Below are 15,399 nucleotides of genomic sequence, written 5' to 3'. Positions count from 1 at the left end.
GATGGAGAAAAGAGGGCTCCTACTGGTCTGGCCTCACAGCCTCCCCACGCCCACCCCCCCCCCCATCCTGTACTCTCTGCCCTGCCCCTCTTCCTCCTTCTTAGGGGTCCTGTCCCTCCTCTGTCCCTCCTCGACAGCACCCTCCTCCGGCTTCCCAGATCCACTGTGACATAGAATGCTACTATATAGCTCTTCCCTTTTTCCTCCTCTCTCTCTTTTTGGTAATTTTAAAAAAATTTTTTATCTTATTTTATTTTTTAAATTTACATCCAAGTTAGTTCGCATATGGTGCAACAATGATTCCAGTAGATTCCACGATGCCCCTTACCCATTTAGCCCGTCCCCCCTCCCACAACCCCTCCGGTAACCCTCTGTTTGTTCTCTATATTTAAGAGTCTCTTATGTGTTGTCCCCCTCCCTGGTTTTACATTATTTTTGCTTCCCTTCCCTTGTGTCCGTCTGTTTTGTATCTTAAAGTCCTCATATGAGTGAAGTCACAGGACATCGATCTTTCTCTGATTTATTAATTTCGATTAGCATAATACCCTCCAGTTCTGTCCACTCCTCCTCTCTTAAAGCGTTTAAATTATAAGGACAAAAAATATCTAATTAAAATGTGGTGGTACTTTGTATCGCAGAGTGGCCTTGGCATTCTTTCCAGCCCAGAGACTCTTCCAGAATCTTGCCTTGCTCTATCGAGATATGGAGACCCCCTCCTCCCCGTGAACCTGGAGGGGATTGCTGACCCCTGCCAGAGAGAAGGTGGCAGAGGGGATCCCGGGTGGCTCCCGAGGCCACACGGCTGCCACAGCCCGGGATGCCGGCTGTGAGGACGCCACCAGTAGGCTGTGGGGAAGCACCCGCTCGCACGGACAGAGAGACAGAGAGACGCCTGGAGAGGCCCATCTGGACGGGAGCCAAGAGCCAGCGGCGGCCGCCTGTGGGTGACCCGGGCCCCCTGGCCTTGGCCTCTTCCAGCTGAGGCCTGCGGTCATCACAAGGCAGGGCCGGTCATCCTGTCGTGGCCTGTCTGGACCCGTGGCCCGCAAAGTTAGTGAGGTTAATGAATGGCTGTGCACCCCACTAAGTTTTCTGTCGTTTGTTCCCAGCCCTGGAAAGTGGGACAGATAGATGGTTCTCAGCGCAGGGAGCTATGGAAGGGGGCAAGGAGGGAAGCCAGGATTCTTTGAGAGGAGTTGTTCTGTAGATTTAACTTCGGAACAGTGTTTTAGGCAACAGTTTAATTCTTAGAAAGGCAGCCTCTAGTAATTAAAAGCAAAGTGGAAGAAACGTAAGTTGGTATTGAATAGTTGTGTACCCACACGGAAGAATTCTTTGAAGCCACTTTATTTTTTTAGAAGTTTATGTATGTATGTATGTATGTATGTATTTATTTAGAGAGCGTGTGCGAGAAGGAGAGGAGTGAGGAGAGAAGGAGAGAGAGAACCCCATGCAGGCTCCACACTGAGTGCAGAGCCAGACGTGGGGCTCGATCCCACCAACTGTGAGGTCATGACCTGAGCCGAAGAAGTCAAGAGTCAGGTGGTCAACCGACTGAGCCACCCCGACACCGCTTAAGTCACTTGGAACCCAGTGATTGGACTGTGCTTCCCAGGGGGACACATCCTAAGGCAGAAAGAGCTGGGAAGGCACCCAGCTGTTCCCAGAGCCCCTTTTGGTAGTAAGTGCATGGCGCTGTTGCTCAGCAGCTAAGAAAATAGATACACAAAACAAGTCGAGAAGGATATGAACGGCACTGGGGATGTTTTAAGAACAAGAGAAAGACAGAGAAAGTAAGACAGAGATTAAGAAATGTGCTCAAAGTTAAGCAGACGTTCTGGCATGCTGGATCCAAGTTGTGAATCTTATCACCAACTCAACGTATATTTTCTTTTCTTTTCTGTTTTTGTTTGTTTGTTTTAGTTTATTTACTTGTTTTGAGAGAGACAGATTGTGCTTGAGTGCCCAAGCGGGGGAGGGGCAGAGAGAGAGGAAGGGAGAGAGAGAGAATCCCAAGCTGACAGCACAGAGCCCAACACGGGGCTCGATTTCATGAACCGTGAGATCATGACCTGGGCCGAAATCAAGAGTCAGACACCTAACCAACAGAGGCCCCCAGGCGCCCCTCAAGTATATTTTCTGTAAAAAGAGAACACAAAGCCAACCAAACAAAAACCTTGTTACCTTTCCACTGAACCGTCCCGGTGGCGGTGACCAGCTGGGACCAACCCGCACCACGACTGGAGAACCCCGGCTTCCAGGCTGGGAGAGAAGACTGGTCACCGAAAGCCCGGAGCACGGGGACACTGGAGAGAGAGGGGACGCTGTCGAATGCCGCCCAGCTCAGGAGCGCACCTGAGGGCTCCCATTGGCAGAATCATACTTCTCCGAGCATCAAAAAAATCAGAGTGGCGGTGCGTTAATACACATTAAATACGTTAAAATCTGTGAATGCTTCAGTCCTTTGGGGACTGGTTTCACCGCGGTCATCGTCAACATCAGAAGAGACAGACAAGGGGCTCTGACGTCCTCTGGATTCCACACAGGAGGACACTCGCCGTGCCATCTGGGTAACAGCCTGGCCCCAGTCTTGCACTTCTGTGTATCTTGCTTTCGAGTCATTTGGTGTTACGGCTTTTTCTTTATAAAACTCCCCTGTATCATGAAGAAATGTCTCCCTGTTGCTCTTTGCCGTGGATTCCACATCCGTTAATGGGCACCCTGCTTCTGCTACTGCTCTTTGTTGAAAGGCCTCCCGAGCCCTCGGGCGGAGATCAGTACTCCGAGATCTTAGCCCTGGAACTTTTTGCCCTGTCTCCAGGCCTTGCGGAGGCCCAAATCTAGGACACACGTTTACGTTTGTCCGTTTGTTTGGTTTCAGCTTTAAAGAAAATGCATCATGGGTTCACTTCCGAGTCAAATTTAGGACGGACGGGCTCATGTTGTTACTCTGTTTTCTTCTTTTGGTATATCTTTGTGTTTCCCTTTCGTCCCTTTCAAGTATGTATTTGGCCACAGATTAAAAAGGGGACTCTAGTCTAAGTCCTTCGGGATACAGCTCGTCATTAAAGCAATCTACCCTTTGCCGCGGGGCTGATTTCGGTCTGCAAAGCCGGCCCAACCACAAAATAGTTTACGTGGACCAGATCAAGACGGTGACTCATAGTTTGTCTTAACTGGCTTAAAGTAAACAGGGGTTCATCATAATTCGGCTTTCATCATTGTCTTAAAAGGTCTGTGTCATGGGGGAGTCATTTCGCTCGTCATTAATTAATCCCCTTACCTGTGTTAATACGGCATCGAACGCAGCAGGGGAAGCCAAGAGTTCGGGGTGCCGGGGACCCGCGGAGGCTGCCTCCTGCCAGGCCAGCGGCAGGTCTGGGGCCTCGAAGGGCCACCCGGTGTGTGGGCTCTGAAACCAAAGCCATGCTCTTTCCCCATCGTTCTTTGCCTGTCTGCCGGAGGCCCTCCGCGTCCGATCCTATCCGTTCAAAACACGAGGCATGACGGCCACAGTTAATAATGCGCTATGTCACATTTGACAGTGGCTGACAGAGTAGATCTTAAAAGTTCTCATCCCAAGGAAAAGAAATGTGTAACCCTGAGGCAGACAACTAACACACACTTGCTAAGGAATAAATGCAGCCCTGCTTCATCCATTCAGCCAAAAGCCTTCTGTTCACAGATGGCCCCTCTAGAGGCTGACGGACAAAACAAAAAAACTTACATTTACACAGCCATTTCTGGATTAGAGAGCGTTTTGCTACAATTATCTTATTCAGTCTTCCCACACGCCAACAGGCAGGACCAGCGGGTGCTTGCGTCCACGTCTCAGAGGAGGAACCTGGGGCCGTGAGAAGCTGGGCAGGTGTAGGAGAGAGGTCCCTGCTGGGTGAGCCCAGTGTCCTGAGTCCTCAGAGACTTTTCTCTCCTGCACCACAGAAGTTCTGGAAAATACTTCAGAAATGTTACTGGGGCGCCTGGGTGGCTCAGTCGGTCGAGCATCCAACAGCGGCTCAGGTCATGATCCCGCGGTCCGTGAGTTCGAGCCCCGCGTCGGGCTCTGTGCTGACAGCTCAGAGCCTGGAGCCTGCTTCAGATTCTGTGTCTCCCTCTCTCTGACCCTCCCCCGTTCATGCTCTGTCTCTCTTTGTCTCAAAAATAAAATTAAAAAACGTTAAAAAAAAATTAAAAAAAAAAAATGCATTTCAGCCGGCAGCTCAGCCCCCGTGTGCTTTGCGGGGGGACAGCGAAACGCTGCCTGGGGTGGTGAGGGGCTGTCCACTCTGTGGCCCTAGAGGGTTTGACACCCCAAGACGGCGCCCCGCAGAGAGGGGACATCTTTGTTATCCTGAGCAGGAGAAGGCTTCCTATTCTCAAGAGTCCTTTTCGGGAGGCTCAGTATTAGGAAGAAGAATCCTTGGAAGGCGGGCACACGGAAATCGGTCTTAAATCTCCGCCACCCCCCTGCAAGGTGTGTCCGCATCCCCCAGGGTTCGAGCATCCTCTCTGTGACCTGCTGGCCCAGAGGCTTTGCTTCATAGACTGAGGGTTCCTGGGGAATGCCCTTGACAACATTCTGTTTTGTGTTTTTTTGGTCTGTTATATATGGGTGGGGGGAGAGGGTGTGAGCAGTGGAGGGGGGCAGAGGGGAAGAGAGAATCTCAAGCAGGCTCTATGCTCAGCGTGGAGCCCAACGACAGGGCGCGATCCCACGACCCCGGGATCGTGATCCGAGCCGAGATCAAGAGTCGGAAGCACAACCGTCTGAGCCACCCAGACGCCCCTAACGTTATTTTATTAAATTTTATTATTTATGCATTAAGTCATTTATTAATTTTATTAAGAGGCGTCTGGTAGAACACGAGGGCTCAGAGTTAGCACGGTGGCAGAGTGGCTGTGAGTGGCCTCCGTCCGCAGTCACGAAGGAAGCCACAGTCACTCTAATGGTTGTGCCGCCTGGGCCGAGGTTCACGCAAGTTCCCGGCACCAGCAGCGGTGACCCAGTCCTTTGAGGTACCGATAACGGAGAGCAGGTGACATTAACCTAGGAAGTGACAAGCGTGTGTGAGGAGACGCGTGCTTTGGGACCGAAGACCGCTGATTGCTTCCTATCTTTTCAGAGATGGCATTTGCTGGAGGCTGACCCCTAAGTAGTTCTTACCTGAGAAAAACCGAGAGGCAGCTCGTTAAGAAGGACACGGAATGTGGCTCTCGACACTGAGGTGATCTGGATCTCGCAGCAGAGGGAAGCTGGGTGTTTGTGCTCAAGGAGTCCCGCAGGAGGAAGGGCAGCTGCCTCCGGGGGTGGGGGTGAGGAACGTGCAGAAATCAGAGCTACCCTGAGCACCGGCTCACGCTCCTCCGGCTGGAGGGACCCATACATGGAAACCGTGCGTGATTATTCTCTGCTATTAAACACAGATCTGTGTGTGTTGCAGGATCGTATGCAAACGCGGGAGGGAGGAGCGTGGTGGGATGGAGGAAGAGGTCAAAGTTCGGCACCCAGTGTCGCCGTGTGTTGGCCTTGGGCTCTCGGGCCTTCCTGTCTTAGTCCAGGGGTGCCCCCGGCTTGCAGCCTGCCCTGTGGGGCTCGCCGATCTGTGGCTATGAGCACATGGAAGTCCTGTGTGGGCAAGGACTGGGTAAATGCAAGTGAGAAGAAAAGGGTGGTCTCAGAAACAGGCGCGGTTTCCCTAGGCCAAAGTCTACCGACCGGCCTAACCCCTCACCACCACCTGCGCCCAGCCTTGACATCCACAGGGCCCGTTCGGTGCCAGCCACGCCCCCTCGGTTCTGTTTTCCCTCCAGGCTCAGGCCCAGGTCTGAGCGTTTGCTACTTTGCTGGCTGGGCAACCACCCCACGTTCTGCAGCGTGGACCAACGATTGTATCATGCCCACGGGCTGGGTGGAAAGGCCCATTTGGACGGCTGTCCCGAGTGGCGTTTGAGGCTCCGTTGGTACCTGAGGCCTCCGGCGGGAAGGCTCAAGCCGCTTTTGGTCTGTTCCCATCACTGGGCCCTGAGGCGGCTGGAAATGGAGGACGCACTTTCCACCTGCCCCCCACCCCCCTCCCGCCCCCTGGGAGGAGGGAAGGCCCAGCTGGCACTGTCACCAGAGCCCCTCCCTGTGGCTTCCCCGTGGCCTCTCTCGGCCCAGTCGCTCCTCCCAGCACGCAGGGGTTCCAGGAGTCTCTGTACTGTTCTCCCTGGTGGCCGGACCAATTTGCATTCCCACCCACAGCGCAGAGGGCTTCCTCTCCACGCACTGGCACTCGTCACACTCACACTCCTTTCGGGTCCTTTGGGTAACAGCCCTTTTGACAGGTGCGAGGTGGCATCTCACTGTGGTTTTCCTCTGTCTTGTTGACCACCTTCCTTTCTGTTCCCGTTTTGGTTTGCTTAGACATGTGAGCAGCTCTAGGATATTGCCTTGACCGACAAACAGGGCTGGAGCCCCGAGCTCTCTGCGATTATTATTTATATCCATTCGATGTTACTCAGGTAATTCAACAATATAATGAGGCATCGAAGCTTAGGGAAGGCTGCTCCTTCAAAATGAGAGACTTCTTTAGGGGCAGATATGGACCAAAATTCAGATGCTGTCATGACATGTAATTGTGCATGGGCGTGTGTGTGCACACCTCTCGTGAAGACCGACATGGCTTCCAAGCTGAATTAGATGATTTCTTGAAACTTAACAAAAAAGAATGTGATACAAACACAGGAGGATATGTTCTACCTAGTGATTGACCTCTCTAGTTAATTTCACCGCTTAAGATTAAAATATCCCAAGGCAAGATTGTCCTTACTCATCAGTCGGTATGGGAGAACATTCTAAGGGGACGGTTGTCTTCCTTCCCTCCATTTAGTATTCAAAAGGTGGTCAATTACCATTTGTAGGACTCTTGACCATTTAGCTATTATGTAACTTATTACTCGGCACAATAAATGTTGAATATATGAGCTTGATTCAGTATACACTGGCTCACTCCCTAAATCTTAAAGATGAGAAAGTTTCCAACCCCCAAGTTAAAATCGTTCAAGCTGCATGAAATGGCTGATTGTCTATCAGAATAATACGTTACTTAACTGTACTGGTAGTCTCTGTGTCATGACATTTGGGAGCCAGGGGCTTTGCCACATGAAAATTACAATATATGGTAAACACAAGAAGCGAATGTTAACTATGACACTAACAACACTTGAAACAACACTTCAGGGGCGCCTGGGTGGCTCGGTCGGTTAAGCGTCCGACTTCGGCTCAGGTCATGATCTCACTGCCCGTGAGTTCGAGCCCCGCGTCGGGCTCTGTGCTGACCGCTCAGAGCCTGGAGCCTGTTTCAGATTCTGTGTCTCCCTCTCTCTCTGCCCCTCCCCTGTTCATGATCTGTCTCTCTCTGTCTTAAAAATAAATAAACGTTGAAAAAAAAAATTAAAAAAAAAAAAAAAAGAAACACTTCACTTGTTACAATGTTTTCACCTAATGAAGAAATATCTTTAAAGAAAGACAAAAAAATTTATATACAGATAAAAGTGGGGCACACTTTGTGTCTAATATTTAAAATATTCATTTCTTTTGTATCCGTTAACATTATTTAAAAATTTTTTAATGTTTATTTTTGAGGTGGGGGGGGAGGGGCAGAGAGAGAGGGAGACACAGATTCCCAAGCAGGCTCTAGGCTCGAGCTGTCAGCACAGAGCCCGACGCAGGGTTCAAACCCACAGACCGTGAGTGAGATCATGACCTGAGCCGAAGTCGGACGCTCAACCGACTGAGCCACCCAGGCGCCCCTACATTTACTTATTTTTGAGAGACAGGGAGAGACAGCGTGAGCAGGGGAGGGGCAGAGAGAGAGGACACAGAATCCCAAGCAGGCTCCAGGCTCCAGCCGTCAGCACAGAGCCCGACGCGGGACTTGAACTCACCGACCGCGATATCATGACCTGAGCCACCCAGGCGCCCCCGGAGTAAAAGTTATTTTAAAATATTACAGCGTTCCTCTGTTTGGAAGCATGACTTTCTGGCATGATGTACTACTTACAGGATTATTTTTTATCCTCTTTTTTTTCTTGTAACGCCTCTGTATGGGGTTTAACCTTCATCCTTTTCTGTTAGGCGTCTTTGTGCAACACTAGTTTTCCTGAACACGTGGAAGGGAAGACTTACTTAGGGTGGTTTTTCTCATTTTATCGTTTTCTCTCTCCTCTGCTGTCGACTTCACCATCAGTGAAAATTAGTAAAAGGAAACTTCGCTTAGGCCAGTAGGGGGAGCTCTCAGCCCCTACCACTTGGCATCATTTGCAGACCCAATAGGAAGAGAGCACCTGGCGAGTTCATACCCCCTTCGCTACTAATTTTTCGCCCCTGCAGAGGAAGAAAATCTTCCTCGTCCCCCTAGCAACTGTCCAGCCAATGAGAGGCAGTCGTCGTTCAGCCAATGAGAAGACTTTGAAATCCCAGTGTACTCCAATCCGCTTTTGGTTTACAACAGCCCCTCCTCCTCGCCTTTGGTCTATGAAACGTGCGACTCTTTCGTTCTCTGGACCTGCGTGTGGTTTTGCCGGAGCTTCCTTGGCCTGGATTGCGGTTCTCTGCTATATTCCTGAATACACTTGTTTTTTTTGCTAGTAAAATGACAGATTTATTTTTTAAGGTTCACACTTAGGCCCAGGCAAATTCCAGTAAGTGTTTTCGAGGAACTTGATAAGCTAATTTAACATCTTACCTGGATGAGTAAAGGCCCAGCCAAGAAGAGCCACAGCATTCCTGAAAAAGAAAAATAAAGTGGAAGATCGCCCTGTCACACACCAAGCCCTATTATACAGTTATAGTGACTTACCTGTGTTACCGGGGTAGTTACAGGCCGACATGCAAATGGAACAGAATAGAGACTTCAGGGGAGAACTCATGTATGGAACGGTGATTTATGTTAGAGACCGCGTTGCCGGTAAGCGGGTAAAGACGGGCATCTTCAACATAAATAACAGCGCGATAGTTGTTTATGTATCTGGAAAAGTGAAATTTGATCCCTCCCGCACTCCATCCACAAAAATCAATTTCAGATTGGTTAAGGATTTAAATATGAAATGCAAAACCTTAAAACTTTTGGAAGAACACATTGAATAATAAGTTTCTAATCTTGGGTTACATTAGGATTTTTGAAAAACAAAGCCCCAAAAGTAGGAACCATTAAACGATGGTAAACAGAACTACATTCACATTTAAATTTTCTGCAAACACAAAGAAACTGAAGAGGTAAGCCATCATCTGCCACGCACACTACCAGCAAAGGGTTGGTGTCCGAGACATACAAAGAACTTCTGGAAATCGGTCAGCAAAACACCAGCTATGTGAAAATGGGGCAACAAGAATCTCGGAAGAGTGGCTGCGTGTAGCTCAAGCAAATGAGAAGACACGGAACCTCAATAGTCACTGGGGAAATGCAAATTTAAAACACAGGCCAAAAGCAGGGGGCGCCTGGGTGGCTCAGTCGGCTGAGCGGCTGACTTCGGCTCGGGTCATGATCTCCCAGTTCATGGGTTCGAGCCCGCGTGGGGCTGTGTGCCGACAGCTCGGAGCCTGGAGCCTGCATCAGATTCTGTGTCTTCTTCCCTGCTCATGCTCTGTCTCTCTCTGTCTCAAAAATAAATAAAAAAAAACATTAAAAAAAATTTTAAACACAGGCCAAAAGCAAACAGAGGAGTTTGTCATATGTGTTGCAGGATTTTTTTTTTTTTTTTTTTTTACCTCAACACCCGGATGCGTCGTCTCACTGCTTCGAAGAATGAACAGGTGGACACAGAACGAGGAGCAGGCATAGGTTTATTAGAAAGGAAGAATATTAGGAAAGCTCTCACTACAGAGATGGGGCATTGAATGCCCTCGGACTGTAGGCAAGGGTCCTTGTTTTAGAAGGTTCTGGTCGGCCCTCCCTCCCTTCCCTCTTGTTCCTTCCCAGGTCCCACCCTTATTGGCTTGATAGCTCTGGGTGCTGGGAGGTCCATTCCTGATTGGCTTGTCTCGGTTGTATGAGGGCTGGTCTATGGCCATATCATTCCTTGTGGGTCATATGTTTCATGGTCTATTTCTTATTCTTAGTTAGATCTTTTGTCAAATTCCTGAGGGGAACCTGAGGGGGAGTAGGTGGGGTCTGTTTCATGCTGGAGAGGAACCTCACCCCTGAGGGGTTCTGCAGTGGTCAGACCCTCCCAGCATTGTTCCAAAATGTGTTTTTCTCCACCCAGGGACCTCAGGTCCCAACCTTTCCCCCCTGCCTATTTTACCCTATCTTTCGCCATCACATATGTGCATATACAAATACATGCGAAAGACATTTTAAGAGGCTAGAGGGTTCTTTCAACGGATATATCCTGATCTTTGTGTGTTGTGTGTATTTTAACGTTCTGGAGTATTTTGTAGAGTCGCCAACTCAATGAGCCCACTTTTCGATTTCACTCACGTTATAGAAAATGAACGCACATCCATTTTGGAATTAAAATAGTACTGGCATCTCATGGTTTTAACCCATTTGTTTTAGTCCTAACGCATTGCTCAAATGCCGAGCTTCAGGGTCAAAGCTATTTAACCAGTGGCTGAAAACAGTGAATCGAAAGCAGTAGCAATTCAAAGTAATTTTTAAAAATCCCGATTCTTCAAGTCTGAGTCGCACACGGCTCAGAGTGAGTACATTCGTAAAGAGGAGAGGCACCCGGCTGGCTCGGTCAGTGGAGCGTGTGACTCTTGATCTCTGGGTTGTGAGTTTGAGCCCCACGCTGGGTGTGGAGATGACTTAAAAAAATTTTTTTTTCATCTAAAAATAAAATAAACTCAAAAAGAGGGGTATGCATTGCAAAGCTAAATAAATACTCAGAAGTAGCGGAAAGAAGAAAAACACTTTCGCGTTGTTCTCGGTATTGAAGAATACCCAGTTTAAAGGCACCGGTTAAAGGGAGGGTCCATTAACTGATACCAGTGGCCATCAGCTTCCAGGTCCTGCCTTTGAGCAGCTAGCGAAACAGGCTGAGAAAGGGGACCGCTGCCGTCTGTCCTGGTCCACACTGCCCTCTGGTGGCATCGACTGTGTCTTTGGGAGGGTGGAAGCAACCTTCCTAGTTCTTGCATTCCTACCGCCTTCATTCAATCCTTCGGTTCTATTTTATCTAATGAAGTTACGTCATATAAATTTTGTAATGCTAAAGAATCAGGAACTTTCCATGCCGAGAGCATGCAGGTGGGGTGTCTGAAGGAATTTCCCTATGGTAGCCTCCAGAATTCATTCTCAGAATTTAGGTAGAGAGTTTGCTTTTGTGGCTCATTCCTGCCTTTCAAAGCATCTTCCGTGCCCGTTCATTTCTGCAGCCCGAGTCCAGACCCTTCTTTTCTTTTAAAGCAAGTTGTCTTTATTTTTAGGGGTCAATCAGAGCTACATCGAGTAAATATATATTCGCACAAAAACTCGACTTGTGTGTTGAAGCATCCTTATACATGATAACCCAAACTGGAGAATAGCCTGTGTGTCCATCAATCTATGAACAGATACATAAATAAATGTATCCATACAATGGAGTATTACTCGGTAGTAACAGTAATTCATTCATCGCTGCTAAGAAACGAAGTCAGACACCTACCACAATGTTGATGATCCTTGAAAACATTATGCTAAGTGAAACTTAGCAGAAACAGGAACTCACATGTTATACGATTTCATTTATAGACATAGATCAGAATAGGCAAAATCACAGAGACCTAAAGCCCATCGGTGGCTGCCTCGGGCTTCCGTGACTGCTAGCAGGTGGGGGAATTCTCATGGGGAGGACAGAAAAATTCGAAAACTAGAATAGGGTGATATTGCCCACTTTTGTAAATATGCTAAAATCATTGAACTGTACACTTTAAATGAATGAATGCATGAAATGTGAATTACCCCTCGATAAAGCTGTGAAAAAAGAGCGATTTGTTGAACAGCTTGGATAAAACAAAACGACAAGCTGTGCAGCTGTGTGTTCCTTCTTTGCAGTGTTCTCCAACAAAACACGGAGACGAAATTCGAGAGCACAAGAAGCCAGGTGGGAAGCACATAATCGGTAACACATTCAAGGGCATCTTTTCCATTGTTTCCTTTTAAATGTTTTTTAACCCAGGGGCGCCTGGGTGGCTCAGTTGGTTAAGTGTCCGACTTCAGCTCAGGTCATAATCTCACGGTCTGTGAGTTCGAGCCCCGTGTCGGGCTCTGGGCTGACAGCTCGGAGCCTGGAGCCTGCTTCAGATTCTGTGTCTCCCTCTCTCTCTGCCCCTCCCCCGCTCATGCTCTGTCTCTCTCGGTCTCTCAAAAATAAGTAAACGGTAAAAAAATAAAAATTAATAAATGTTTTTAACCTTTAATCCATCCGCTTTGGTGAGATATGAAAATTAATAAATTATTAGCTCTCTTACCTCTGAAGACAGCCAGTGAATCATTTTCCATTTCTTCCTCCTCAACTCAGTTGAAGGTAGTATGTTTCCCTTCAATTACTAAATACATTTTAAGCAACAGTACTGAAAACCTCACGTTGACAAATGCACAGATAGTGGTGTCTTCAGCCTCAAGCTGCTCAAGGACATTAGTGTCTTTGCAGAGCTCCTAGCAGATTGTCTTTGCCATAGGAAAATCACACCCATTGGAGGGGAAATTCCCTCCCTGTCAACTGCTCTCTGGGAGTAGAGGAGGAGGTCCCTTTACTCTTTTGATAAAGAAGCCATTGAAATGATGCCCTGGTGACTTAGAAAGTTATCTTCTAAAGCTGCTAAAAGAAACAAAATGGAGAACTGTGGTTTAGCTGAAAGAGGAACCCTAGCTGCTGACCCAGAAAAGGCCACATAAAAGCTGGCTTCTCCAGGTCCACTGGGCTGGTCAGAGCAGTTCCCCTCCCCCTCCCCATGGCTTCTGGTCTCCACTTCCTCCCTCCCCCCTCCCCTCCCCCACCCCTTTCTCTCTTCCCCTCCCTTCCCTTCTCTTCCCTCCTCCACCCCTTTCTCTCTTCCCCTCCTTCCCCTCCCCCACCCCTTTCTCTTCTCCCCTCCCTCCCCTCTCTTCCTTCACCCCTTACTTCCCTCTCCCCCACCCCTTCCTCCCCTCCCCTCCCTCCCCTCTTCCACTCCTCCCTCCCCTCTCTTCCTTCACCCCTCCCCTTCCCTCCTTCCCCTCTCTCCCCTCCCCCACCCCTTTCTCTCTTCCCCTCCCTCCCCTCTTCCACTCCTCCCTCCCCTCTCTTCCTTCACCCCTCCCCTTCCCTCCTTCCCCTCTCTCCCCTCCCCCACCCCTTTCTCTCTTCCCCTCCCTCCCCTCCTTCCCCTCTCCCCTCCCCCACCCCTTTCTCTCCTCCCCTCCCTCCCTTCTCTTCCTTCACCCCTTCCTTCCCTCTCCCCCACCCCTTCCTCCCCTCCCTCCCTTTTCTTCCTTCACCCCTTCCTCTCCTCTCTCCCCCACCCCTTCTTTCCCTCCCCTCCCTCCCCTCTTCCACTCCTCCCTCCCCTCTCTTCCCTCCTCCCACCCTTCCTCTCTCCCTCCCCCAACTTCCTCTCTGTGACTCCCCTTCCCCATCCCTCCCTCCCTCCCTCCCTCCCTCATTTATTGCTGTCTCCTCAGGAAGGGTTCATTGAGCCCCGGCCACATGCTGAGGACATGGTCCTCTTGCTGGGCTGCTTTCCCTGCTCCTTTCTTACTTAGCAAGTTCCCAGAGCTACTGACCGGCCCGGCCCGGGGTATTAGGCAAAGCCCCTCCCTCTCTCCCTCATTTCAGCCTGCCAACTTGTTGCAGGAAATGGGCCACACCATTTCATTCCTTGGCTTTCTGAGTGGATTTGATCTCAGATGCGCATTCTGAGTCCCAGCTGGGTCACCGGAGGAATAGTAACAATGATAGTAAAGATAAGATGCAACGTTCGTGGTTATTGTGCAGAGTTTACTGATTTAATTACAGAGTTTAATAATGGCCCATTGTAGACAGTAAATGACAACTTTTTATTGAAGTCCCTCCGTATACATACTACTATACCGGGTAACAACTTTCACAAAAGAAAGAAGTGTTTTTGAACAGACCTCCTTCTACTGTATTGAATGAAATCTCTTGTAATCTCTGGCTGACTTTTAGAAACTTATATTCTTTTTAAAATTACAATAATTTAATTTTATTAGTTCTTTTATTACACGGCATGTGGCAACATGTTTAAGGAAATTTGAGCTATCCCGTAAGAAATTAGTGAGCTTTTGGGGGCGCCTGGGTGTCTCAGTCGGCTGAGTGTCCGACTTCGGCTCAGGTCATGATCTCGCGGTTCCGTTCGTGAGTTCGGGCCCCACGTCGGGCTCTGTGCTGACAGCTCAGCGCCTGGAGCCCGCTTTGGATTCTGTGTCTCCCTCTCCCTCTGCCCTTCCCCCGCTCACACATGTTCTCTCTCAAAAATAAATAAACATAAAAAAAAAAAGTCGAACCCATGTTGTGGTGGACGAAGCCCTGGTGACCCAGTGGCTTCCCTCTCCAGCCGTGGGCCCCAGCTGCCCTCCCTGACGCTGCCCTGCACTCCGGGTCATCCTGGCTTTCCTGTCGGCTTGGCCCCGCCCATCCGGATGCCCCTTTCTCCTTCAGCCATCAGCAAACCTCCTGTTGTGATCCTGTCTGTGCCTCCCCTTGAGGGCCATCTCCTGCACGAGTTGGGCTGGGCGGGCCAGCTGCCCCTTTCCCTACCTCCCAGAGACCTCACCGGAGTCTTCAAGGGGCCACAGGAATTGGTCACTTGCCTGGATGCCTGGGACGGCCAGCTCTTGACTGAAGGAGCTGGATCTTGTTTTCTTAGCACCTTCCACTAGTGGAAGCCAGGGTTCGGCTTCCAGTGCTGACAAATGGGTTTCCGGCTGCCTCCTGGAGAGCCAACCCTAGGTGTCCATCATTGGTTCCTTCCCCCAATGACACGCCATTACCCGCTGGAACTGCCCCCATCTACTTCTGTCACCGATACGAACTTTGCCTCTGTGCCCCACTTTCCTCCCCACGCACAGCTCTTGGCTCTCCCCTGCCTGAAGTCTACAGGTAGGAATTTCCTCCCATTTTCTCCACATCCAGATCCACTGGCTCCCCTTTTCTCGCACGTGTCCTGATCCCACGTTCGCCAACACGGGCCATACTCCCCAGCCCTCTCTCTTACTCGTGTTAACCTTTACGTTCGGAATGACCTTTATTTCTGATGGAATTGTTCTCCTTAAGGCCAATCTCAGAAACCGACTTCTCAATAGATGCTTTCTCGATATCAGGAAATAGATGTGACTTCCAACAAGCGGTCCTATTTTACGTGGCCAAACTCTGCGGGACAGGTTGACACTTCACAGCTGAGGGGCCTGAAGCTTAGGACTAGAGGCTTTGAGA

General features: G+C 49.5%; 1 long non-coding RNA gene across 1 annotated transcript; it reads right to left on the bottom strand.

Moving 5' to 3' along the window:
• Positions 1 to 4,825: 4,825 nt before the first annotated feature.
• LOC109245420 (uncharacterized) lies at positions 4,826 to 12,485 on the bottom strand. The gene is made up of 2 exons (XR_008422817.1): positions 12,437 to 12,485; positions 4,826 to 5,149 (listed from the first exon to the last, which is right to left on the bottom strand). It is a non-coding gene; the product is annotated as an uncharacterized LOC109245420 (long non-coding RNA).
• Positions 12,486 to 15,399: the final 2,914 nt, after the last annotated feature.

Source organism: Panthera pardus, unplaced genomic scaffold (assembly GCF_024362965.1).
Source record: "Panthera pardus isolate Hobbes unplaced genomic scaffold, ASM2436296v1 HiC_scaffold_17, whole genome shotgun sequence".
In the NCBI taxonomy this organism is placed as follows: Eukaryota; Metazoa; Chordata; class Mammalia; order Carnivora; family Felidae; genus Panthera; species Panthera pardus.
This window is presented reverse-complemented; position numbering and strand designations above follow the sequence as displayed.